The following is a 7,596-nucleotide window of genomic DNA, read 5'->3' as shown; positions in this document are numbered from 1 at the left end:
TTTTTGGTTTTACTGATGTGGAATTATCTAGTTTTTGTGTTTTCTTGGGTGTGAAATTTTCCTTCTAGTATCTGCTATAGACCTACATTAGTGGAAAGATATTGTTTAAATTTGGTTTTGTCGTGGAATATCTTGTTTTCTCTGTTTATGGTGATTAAAAGTTTTGCTGGGTATAGTAGTTTGGGCTGGCATCTGTGATTTCTTAGAGACTAAAAGACGTCTATCCAAGCCCTTCTTCCCTTTAAAGTCTCTGTTGAGAAGTCTAGTGTAATTCTGATAGGTTGCCTTTGTATATTACTTGTCCTTTATCCCTTGAAATTTTTAATGTTCCCTCTTGTTTTGTACATTTAGTGTTTTGATTATTATGTGGCAGGAGGATCTTTTTTTGGTTCATTCTATAGAGTGTTTGGTAAGCTTCTTGTATGTTTATAGGGATAACCTTTGAAATTGTCTTCTATGATTTTGTTGATATTTTCTGGGCCTTTGAGTTGGGAGTCTTTTCTTTCTTATATTACTATTATTCTTAGGTTTGGTCTTTTCATAGTATCTCAAATTTCCCGGATGTTTTATGTTAGAAACGTTTTACCTTTAGCATTTTCTTTGACAGCTGTATCAACTTCTTTTATCGTGTCTTCTTTGCCTGAGATTCTTTCTTTCATCTCTTGTATTCTGTTGGTGATGTTTGTGCCTGTAGTTCCTGCTCTCTTTCCTAGGTTTTCTATCTCTAGTATTGCCTTAGTTTGTGTTTCCTTTATTGCTTTTATTTCCATTTTCAGGCCTTAAACAGATTTATTCATTTCTTTCTCCTGTTTGATTGCATTTTTCTGTATTTTTTATGTGTATTCATTTTCTTTTTAAGGGTCTCTACCTGTTTGATTGTATTTTCCAGTATTTAAGGATGTCTTAGTTAGGGTTTTACTGCTATGAACGGACACCATGACCAAGGTAACTCTTATAAAGGACTCTATTTAGTTGGGGCTGGCTTACAGGTTCAGAGGTTCAGTCCATTATCAAGGTGGGAACATGGCAGCATCCAGGCAGGCAGGATTCAGGAGGAGCTGAGAGTTCTACCTCTTTATCTGAAGGCTGATAGGAGAAGACTAGTTCTCACATGGTTAGGAGGAGGGTCTCACTTCCTCCAACAAGCCATACTTACCCCAACAAGGCCATACTCTTAATAGTGACACTCCCTGGATCAAGCAAATTCAAATCACCACATTCCACTCCCTGGCCCTCATAGGCTTGTTCAAACACAAGAGTCTATGGAGGCCATATATAGCCATAGGATATTAAAAAATACATTTAGTCCAACTTCCAAGGTCCCCATAGTCTATAACAGTCTCAACATTAAGAGACCAAAGTTCAAAGTCTCTTCTGACATTTATCCAATCACCTAACTGTAGGCCCCAAAGCAAGACAGGAAAAAACCCAGCAAACTCCAAACACTGCATCTCCATGTCTGATGTCAAAGCAGTCTTCAGATCTCCAACTCCTTTTTCATCTTTGTTGACTGTAACTAACTTCTTTCTCCTGGGCTGGTTCTACTTCATGTTAACAACTTTCTTCAGCAGTTATCCCAAAGTTCTGGCGTCTTTAACATTTTGGGGTCTCCAAGTCAAAGTCAACCTCACAGCTTCTTGTTCTAACATCTGGGATCAAAACACAATCTTCTGGGCTCTTCTAAAGGCTCATGTTACTTCTCCAGCTCTGTCTTCAATAGCACTCTAGGCTCTGGTTGACTCCACTCCTCTGCTGCTGCTGTTCTTGTTGGTCATCTCATGGTACTGGCATCGCCAATAAACTGAGGTCTTCTTCTGCAACTAGGCTTCACCAATAGCCCCACATAGGCTATCGTCATGGTGGCAAACTTCAATTTCTTTGGATGCCCCCTTCAGTCTTGGGCCATCAACTGCAACTGAAGCTGCACCTTCACCAGTGGCTTTCCCTGACCTCTTACAGTGTCAAGCCTCAGCTGCTCTCCATGACCCCTTCATACCTTCAAAATCAGTAGCACTTGGGGGATTCTTACACGTTACCAGGTCCAGCTGCAGCAGAAGGTAAAATCTTGGCTGTCTCTGAATATCTTGGCTCTCTCTTGGTTTTCTTTCAGAAAAAAAGAAGATTTCACCTCAGTGATGCTAGTCTCTTCTTAATCACTGACAATTTCTTCACTTCAGCTAATCAGCATCAGTTGTGGCAGTAGTCCCTTCTATTCTTGACTCTAAAGCTGGAGCTACCTGGCCACAACTGCTGAGTTCTGCTGCTTGCTGGGGCTGGAACATGGTCCCCCTTATTCTATTACCAGCTTTCTGTTTTCCAACTCCCTTACTGCCTAAGCTTGGCTGTCCTGGAACTTGCTTTATAGATTGACCTTATACTCAGAAATCTGCTTGTCTCTGTCTCCTGACTGCTGAGATTAAAGGACTCTACCACAATTCCTGGACATCAGCTTTTCTTCACCTAGAAATTGCTCTGTCCCAAGCTGGCCTTGAACTCAGAGATCTGCTTGGCTTTGTCTCCTGGGATTAAAGGTGTGTACCACCATGCTTGGATCTAAGTTTAGCTGGGTAGGATCTTGCCCCAAAGTCACCACTCCCTTTATCTGTTTTTCTCCTTAAACATAGCATTCAGCTCCATACCACTTCCTGGTATCCTTTTATTACTTGGACCATACATTTTATATTTTTCTTTTCTCAGCTTGCTCCTTTTCATTAAAATGCTCTTCATAAGAGTGAGTTTTAGTAATTACACAACAGAATTTATACCAGGCTGTTTTGAGACTTTCTTTGTCAAAGCAATTAGCTAAGTCTTTTCATCCTTTTTACTTTAGCCTCAGGTAAACTCTTTTAAACAATGGCAAAAAGCAGCCATGTTCTTCAACAAAATATCAACAAACAAACAAAAACAGTCTATAGGCCACATACTAAGTTTCTTCTCCATTGAAACCTCTTGAGCCCTACATAGTTCAAATCACCTCATTACCACTGTCTTCCATATACCTACTAGGTTGCCTCATTAAGCCCCACTTAAAGCATTCCATGGCTTTCCAAATTTGAAGTTCTCAAATCCACATTCTTCCAAACAAAACTATGGTCATGCCTATTACAGCAAAAACAACCCACTCCTGGTACTAACTTCTGTCTTAGGGTTTTACGGCTATGAGCAGACACCATGACCAAGGCAACTCTTACAAAGAAGAACATTTAATTGGGGCTGGCTTATAGGTTCAGAGAGGTTCAGTCCATTATCATCATGGTGTGAATATGGCAGTGTCCAGGCAGTCTGGGTGCAGTAGTTGCTGAGAGTTCTACATCTTCATCTAAAGGCTTGCTAGGAGAAGACTGACTCTTATGTGGTTAGGAGAAGGGTCTCATTGCCCACCCCCATGGTGACACGCTTCCTCTAACAAGGCCATACCCACTCCATACAAGTCCATAATACCCCCCAATAGTGCTACTCCCTGGGTCAAACATATTCAAACCACCACAAAGGGATTTATTCATTTCCTCTTTAGAGGGCTTTATCATCTTTGTAAGATTAGATTTAAGGTCATTTTCTTGGGATTCAGGTGTGTTTGGGTATTTAACGGCTTGCTGTAGTAGAATAGATAGCTGAGTTCTGGAGGTGCCATATTGTTCTTGCTTTTGTTGATTGTATTCTTATACTGGCCTTTAGCCATCTGGTAGTCCCTAGTGTTGGAAGGTCTGATAGTCCCTGATGGGAGCAGTTCTCTGGGGTTGCAAGTAGAGCTGGTTGTCCCTTCTGTCTGCAGGCCTCTGGGATAGCAGGCAGAGCTGGTTGTCTCTGGTGGTAGCAAGCTTCTGTGCATGCAGGCAGTGTTGGTAGGGCCTGATGACTTTAGGCTGCTGGTTGTCCTGGGTTGGGACAGGCCTCCAAGAATGCAGGTAGAGCTCATGGTCCCAGATGGTTGCAGGCCTCTGTTTTCCCTAGGCAACAGCAAGCCTTCATGGATACTGGCAGAGTTGTGACCCAGGAAATAGAGTGTAGAGGTCATGGTGGGGCTTGTCTCTACTGGGTTTGCCCAGGGGTGGGGGTGGGGGCGAAAGACAAGGAATTAGGATAGGGATTTAACCTGGTAGACACTGATGGCTGCGGGTGTCTGAGATAAGGGTTAGATGTGTAGACCAGAAGATGGAGTGCACAGGGGACAGGGGACATACCTCAATGCTGCCTGGATTGCTGGGGAGCCATCAGGCAGGGGTTTGGGGTTTGGCTATCTCATCTGATTATCCCTGGTAGCAGCAGGCCTCCAGGGATTCAGGCAGAGTTGTGGCCTGTGGATATAGAGTGCAGAGGGAGCATGGTAGAGTGCACTGCTGCTGGGTTTGTCCAGAGAGGCCAGCAGGCAGGGAATTGGGGTAGGGCGGTCTCACTTGGTGGTTGCTGATATCTGCAGGTATCTGAGATTGTGGTTAAGTTTGGCCACCAACAGCTGTCTTTCTGAAAGAGGAAATGCTATGGTGCTTTTCTCCACGGTGCCAAGAAGTAGTTCCTGTCACACAGCTTCTAGAATAGAAGGGCAGCCTTTTCCTGATCCAACTGAACCCCTGGCCCTGAACCCATGTGTTCTCTTGTATACCCACACTACAGACCCCAGTTCTGCAATCTCTCCATCTTTGCTAGTGTTTCACACTCCATCCTATATCTCTCTCACACTTGACAAGTACTTCAGGTCAAAGCTGACCCTTCCTTGGGCCCTGCCCTAAGCCATGAATGCAAGCTCTGCAGCTATTGCACACACCTACGTCTTAAACTCTTGAACCACAGTCACGGGAAACTAGCCAGCTCACCGGCAACTGAAGCTGTAGCTCTTTGTGTGGCTGTCCTCCAGAGCCTGAAGAGGAGTTTGCTCTGTGCAAGAGACTCAGTCTCAGCTTTTTAAATACACAGATTGACGTGGAAAGATGAGGAAGACACTTTTATTATAATAATGATAAAGAAATCAACACACCAAGAGGATATATTGTAAATTTGCAGCTGGTGCCAGGAGACATAAACATGTAAATGACGTGTGAACCAGAAGATGGACTGCACTATGGCAGGAACAGTGGAATTTAATCTATCATTTGCATAAGACAGATGATTTTTCTGACATCTGAGCACCTTTTTCTGATTGCTATGGAGAAAATCCCTCCCTCTCTGTGGAAATTTTCACTTGTTTCCCTCTGTAAGGTCTTTGAATGCTGTTGTATTACTAACTCCTCATTCAGACTACAAGAGAGAAAGTGAAATGGGTTTCAGTAGAGTAAAATTGCGTTGGAAAAAATATTTGGAAAGACCACAGAAGAGTTTTATTTCAAATATTATTTTTAAAATGATATCTAGGGGCTGGAGAGACAGATTAGCCATTAAAAGCTAGGCTCATAAACAAAATAAAAAGCCCTTTATAGTTTTAAATAGAACAGATATAGTTCATATGTGAAGTCCTAATTTTGATTGCCAAATTCATATGAAAGAGAACTGGACATGGTTGCTAGCCTAACCCGTGTTTGATGGTAGTTGATTATGTATGCTCCTTAATAATAATGTAAATATATATTTAGGGCTGGAGAGATGGCTCAGTGGTTAAGAGCACTGACTGCACTTCCAGAGGTCCTGAGTTCAAATCCCAGCAACCACATGGTGGCTCACAACCATCTGTAATGAGATCTGATGCCCTCTTCTGGTGTGTCTGAAGACAGCTACAGTGTACTCATAAATAAAATAAATAAATAAATCTTTAAAAAAAAAAAAGAAATATATATTTAGCAGCCTGATTGAATGGAACAGCCTTCCTACTTTGAGAATACAGACAAGAATTCAGTGAGGGTAACAATGCTAAGACCAGGGAGATTCTGATTCCTGTGGAACTTGAATTCCAGTGAGGAGGGGCACATCAGACAAATGGAAAATATATGGATAGATAAATAAAAATGACTAAAACTGTAAAATGCACAGTGATGCAAGTTATTTTAACAAGAATTGGACAAGTGATCAAATAGTGCAGAGCCAGAGGCAGGGTGACTGAGGACAGTTCAGTTGCTATAAGAGCAAGTCCCAGACATGCTTGTCTAAGGAAATGAAACTCCAGAAGAAATGTGAACATTGAGAAGGAACAGTCAAGGGATGGTTTGGAAGTAGCATTCAGAGTGAGAAGTGTAGCTGATGTCTTAGCAGTTTACGGAGTGTGAATGTGAACAGTTCCCAACCTGTGAGTCCCAAGCATTGAGAAACCCATATTTCCAATGCTCTTTTTTAAACAAAAGATTTATTTCTTTACTGTATGTATGTGAGTGCCTTGTCATTCTCTTCAGACACACCAGAAAAGGGCATCAGATCCCATTACAATTGGTCGTGAGGCACCGTGTGGTTGCTTGGGAATTGAACTCAGGACCTCTGGAAGAGTAATCAGTGCTATTAACTGCTGAGCCATCTCCCCAGTCCCTCTGATGTTCTTAGGAACCCCTAACCATACGTATATTCTTGTTGCTGCTTCATAACTGAAATTTTGCTACAGAGTGGTGTTTCAGTTTCTAAGACCATCAGAAATATGTGTTTTCCCATGATAGAGACCCATAGGTTAGGGATCACTGATGTAAGGCCTGGAGGGGAGCATGGCTAAAACGTAGTGTATCAGGATAAGGAGAGTAGTATGTATGTGTACGTGTGTGTGTGTGTGTGTGTGTGTATGTGTGATGATCAACAAGTTGAAATTTTTAAATAAGAGACTAAAACTATGGCTTTAGCTTTAAAAAGATCACTGCAGTTTGTATTTTAGTAGTAGATCATGTGAATGGGAAACATTGGAAAGTCATACGAAAGAGAAGATGAGACCATACTTACCCTGTACTTACGGGGCATTATCAGGAAGACGCCACTGAAGAGATGGAGGGGGAAGATGGATTCAAAGGCCATTTCTAAGTTTGGCCTCATCATCTAACTCACTAACGGCATAAAATAAAAGGGTATGGGGGAAAAACAGGATTTGGTTTGATATAGTAAGCTTAAATACCCATCAGTCAAAGCCGAGATGTGTCCTATGCCAGGTAAGAATGGCAACATTTCTGTGGGCTCTTTATCTCACCTGATGTAAAACCACCTTCTACCATGTTTAATTATCTCTTATAGTTGTCAGAAGAGGCAGTGGCAGGCTCTCGACTGCTCCATAATATTCTTGAAGTATTACCTCAACTGTTTATAGTAATCATCCTATATTTTGTTACCCTAGTACCTGCTAGGAATAACAAGGTGTTACAATGGATCTGTTATCTGATTGTATTTCATAGGAGCTGATAATGTACCGAGCATCTAAATTCAGTATCTTGTTTCTAGATCGGCGACTTCTATTACTTAGGAGACTTGGTAAATGTCCTAGATTTAAGGGAACATTTAGCAAATGACTTCACATTTCCAAAATGCTTTCCTTTGAGTGTCTCAGCCTCCCTCTGGGAAATTAAGTTTGACTTGAAGAGAGTTTCTAATACTAATGGCAGGAGTGTACACACTCCACTACTTTCACTCCCAGTTGCTGTGATGAAATACTCTAGTTAAAGCAACTTGGGGGGGGGAAGTATTTATGAACATTGATGATTCCAG

At 41.8% G+C, this 7,596-nt stretch overlaps 1 protein-coding gene across 1 annotated transcript in view; it reads left to right on the top strand.

Moving 5' to 3' along the window:
- Adam32 (ADAM metallopeptidase domain 32) overlaps positions 1–7,596 on the top strand; it is a 104,084-nt gene that overhangs the window by 66,515 nt on the left and 29,973 nt on the right. The window lies entirely within an intron of this gene.

This window comes from Grammomys surdaster, unplaced genomic scaffold (assembly GCF_004785775.1).
Source record: "Grammomys surdaster isolate TR1022 unplaced genomic scaffold, NIH_TR_1.0 185, whole genome shotgun sequence".
NCBI classification, from domain to species: Eukaryota; Metazoa; Chordata; class Mammalia; order Rodentia; family Muridae; genus Grammomys; species Grammomys surdaster.
The sequence above is the reverse complement of the archived record's forward strand: the minus strand, read 5'-3'. Positions and strand labels throughout refer to the sequence as shown.